A 4,504-nucleotide genomic window follows, 5' to 3' on the forward strand; every position below is an offset into this window, starting at 1 on the left:
ACCAAGACAACTCATGTTCCTGAGTGGCCTAGTTACAGTATTGACTTAAATCCGCTTCAAAATCTATGGCAAGACATGACAATGGCTGTCTAACAATGTCTAACAATGATCAACAACCAACTTGACAGAGCTTGAAGAATTTTTGAAAAAATTTGCAAACATTTCTAAAACATGTTTTCACTTTGTCATTATGGGGCGTTGGGTGTAAATGGGTGAGAAAAAAATATTTAGAATTCAGGCTGTAACACAACAAAATATGGAATACGTCAAGGGGTAAGAATACTTTCTGAAGGTACTGTATATGTATTGTCTATTTATTGTTGAACTCTAGGTTGAATTGAAGCAATAGCTGTTGATGACTTTGCAAATCATCAAGTCAACTCAATCATCAAGTTTGCAGACGACACAACCATAGCAGGCCTGATTACCAACAATGACGAGACAGCCTACAGGGAGGAGGTGAGGGACCTGGCGGAGTGGAGCCAGGAAAATAAACTCTCCCTCAACGTCAACAAAACAAAGGAGCTGATCGTGGACTTCAGGAAAAAGCAGAGGGAGAACGCCCCTATCCACATTGACGGGACCGCAGTGAAGTAGGTGGAAATCTTCAAGTTCCTCAGCGTACACATCACTGACGATCTGAAATGGTCCACCCACACAGACAGTGTGGTGAAGAAGGCGCAACAGCGCCTCTTCAACCTCAGGAGGCTGAAATAATTTGGCTTGGCCCCTAAGACCCTCACAAACTTTTACAGGTGCACAATTGAGAGCATCCTGCGGGCTGTATCACCGCCTGGTACGGCAACTGCACCGACCGCAACCGCAGGCCTCTAGAGGGTGGTGCGGTCTGCCAAACGCATCACCGGGGGCACACTGCCTGCCTTACAGGAAGTGTCGATTTTAGCATGTAAATCTTGGTGGGATAAAAAAAAAAAAAAAAGTGGAATGCATACCAGCAAAGCCACTACACAACACAACATTAAACAATACATGAATTGCACTATAACAGTGACAAACGGTGCCCACAAACTATTAGGGCGTACATAAAGCTGTCCCAACAGCAGAGTCCCAACAGCAGTCCCAACACCTTACCACTGCTACACCTAGCTCACAGCGGAGTCTTGTCTGGCAGCAAAACAGCTCATTCAGCCTCATTTACTGCCTCTTAAAAAAACATAGCTGATATGGCTGACTTGCTGAAACAAATGTGGTTTTAACTGACAATTGACATGTACAAACTATGGCATAAGGGGATGACAAGCAGATAAGAGGCAATCTGTAACTTCGATGAAGACATTAATGAGCGAGCTAGGACGGACGTAGTCAATATAACTATTTGGTCAGCACTTTTGAAGTGTACAGCGACAGAATTCAGACATGGGCCGTTCTTACAGTGTTCTCCCTGTACACCAATTCAGAACCGTAGGATAAATAAAGGGGACATATAAGTAGACAATGAAAGCTCTATCAATATTCGATGATTACATTTCTCAAAAACAGGTTATAGGCTACATGTGCACCACCAAGTCAAAATAGTAGGTGAAATTAAGAGGTGAAAATAGACCAAATTATTAGGGTGAGGCACATGGGCTCCTAACAGCTTACTACACAACATACACTTAGTATACCTTTCTTAGTTACAGTATACATATCTCCCTGGCATATGACATTATTTATGCAGCAGCATACAAGACATTGTTGGACTCTCCTTGTGCTGTGCTCACTTGAACAGGAAGGTGGCGCGGCGGTCCTTCTTGGGCAAATCTTGTCATCAAACTTTGTCATAAAAGTCTGGAATTCTCTGGATTTATGGTGCTTTCAAGGTAACTGGGAACATGGAGAAAAAAAAGGTGAATCATGATGACGTCAGTGATCTTCAGGTCGCAGCTCTAGTAAGAGGCCTGAGTTCCTGATTTACAATTCTGAGTAATATGAAAGTTCAAAATGTATTTTCCCAGTCGTAGCTCGTTTTTCCAGAGTTCCAAGTTGTCTTGAACTCACTAAAGTCAGATTTTGCAGTTCTGAGTTAACAGCTGTTTTGAGCATGGCATAAATCATGCTTCATTGACAGCATGGCCAATGTTGAATGTTTATAATTTAAAACTAGGAAAAGAGACCCTTAATCAGACTTGGGACAGCACAGCCACTCCACTGAATAGCAGGCTAATGATTGCTTTACAATGCTTGCAGTTACCCACTGATTCCTTCCAAACCAATCATTGTTGAATTTACGATTTCCAACTTGTTGTGTAATGTTTATGGCCGATGAGCACCGATACGTTTTATCTATAATTTCTCTTCGTTATTTCTCGTCATATGACAAGGATTAAAAAGGACTTGCCAGTAGATTGTCGACTTTATTCATTATGATGACTGCTAGCTAAGATTTTGAAAGTATGATGTTGACATCCAATCAAAGCTACTGTTGATATAACGGGATTTGACGTCATTTTATCTGTGGCCAATGACCTTGAGCCTTCTTGGATGGGCACTTCTAATGTAACTCTATGGCAGCACCCAAGGGGCTAGAGTGCTTGAGCTCTACCCTATGAGTGACAGAACACTGAGCCAATCACGGCGCAAATTTCCGTATTTTCTGCTGGCTTGCCCCATCACCACTTGAGCTCCCTTACTCAAGAAAACAAAAAAGAGACCATGTTTGTGTGCAGCTTTATTAACCCAATGTAAACTAATATGTGACACATATTAATGCCAAAATAACATGCCAAACAGGCAAGCCCTTTTTTAAATTCTTGCTAAAAATGTGGGGCTCAAAACAGGTGAATGACGGGTCGCCACTGTCTCCAGGACACCTACAGCACCCGATATTACAGGAAGGCCAAAAAGATCATCAAGGATATCAACCACCCGAACCCCGCTATCATCCAGAAGGTGATGTCAGTACAGGTGCATCAAAGCTGACCGAGAGACTGAAAAACAGCTTTTATCTCGAGGCTATCAGACCGTTAAATAGCCATCACTAACCGGCTACCACCCGGTTACTCAACCCTGCACCTTAGAGGCTTCTGCCGTATATACATAAACATGGAGTCACTGGTCACATTAATGTTTACATACTGTACAGTATATAATGTATTCTATTCTACTGTATTTTAGTCAATACCACTCCGACATTGCTCGTCCTAATATTTATATATTTCTTAATTACATTATTTTACTTTTAGAAATGTATTCTATATGCTACTGTATTTTTAGTCAATACCACTCGACATTGCTCGTCCTAATATTTATATATTTCTTAATTACATTATTTTACTTTTAGATTTGTGTGTTATTGTTGTGAATTGTTAAATATCACTGCACTGTTGGAGCTAGGAACCACAAGCATTTCACTACACCCACAATGCATCTACTAAATATGTGTGACCAATAAAAATTTATTTTTATTTGAAATGCTATAGAGGCCTAAATAGTATCATTGATGATACATGATCATAAAGTATTGGTTACCTTTCATTTGCACTTATGAACCTACCCTTTGGAATGATTTTGATAGCAAACACGTGAATATATTTTGTTATTAAGAGACCTCTTAAAACCTGGATGGCAGACCAAATTAAAATCTGTAGATAGATCAACTCACCAGTAGGAGGTGCTACCCGCCTTTAGTTTTTTCTTAGGAGTGGATATAAGCTTGAAGATCTGACGTTGTTTCAAAGGTACAAATTCAACATTTAATGCAAGGTTGGTCTATGTTGAAAATTGGTTACATGGATGACATAATCCCAGTGGGTGAAAAAGTACCCACTTGTCATACTTGAGTAAAATTAAAGATACCGTTAATAGAAAATGACCAAGTAAAAGTGAAGTCATCCACTAAAATACTACTTGAGTAAAAAAGTCTAAAAGTATTCGCTTTTAAATATACTTAAGTATCATAAGTAAATGTATAAATAGTTTCAAATTCCTTATATTAAGCAAACCAGGCGGCACCATTTTTTATAATATTTGTTTTAATTTACAGATAGCTAGGTGCACTCTCCGTCACTCAGACATAATTTACAAATGAAGCAGTGTTTAGTGAGTCCGCCAGATCAGAGGCAGTAGGGACGAAAAGGGTATTCTGTTTTAAGTGTGTGAATTGGACCATTTTCCTGTCCTTGCTAAGTATTCAAAATGTAACGAATACTTTTGGGTGTCAGGGAAAATGTATGGAGTAAAAAAGTACATTATTTTCTTTAGGAATGCAGAAAAGTAAAAAGTAAAGTACAGATACCCCCAAAAATTACTTAAGTAGTACTTTTCAAGTTTGTTTACCAAGTACTTTAACACCGCTGCTTAATCCTATGGTTGAAATTTCACCCTCAAATCCACTATATTTTACAAGTAGATTCCACGTCACAATACGTTGACAGATTGCGTTGAAACTAACGTTGATTCAACTAGTTTGTGCACAGTGGTGTGTTGTGTGTGTGTGTGTGTGTGTGTCATGCTGTGTGTGTGTTGTGTGTGTGTGTGTGTGTGTGGTGTGTGTGTGTGTGTG

The sequence above is a fragment of the Salvelinus sp. IW2-2015 genome, linkage group LG18 (genome assembly GCF_002910315.2).
Source record: "Salvelinus sp. IW2-2015 linkage group LG18, ASM291031v2, whole genome shotgun sequence".
Lineage (NCBI taxonomy): Eukaryota > Metazoa > Chordata > Actinopteri > Salmoniformes > Salmonidae > Salvelinus > Salvelinus sp. IW2-2015.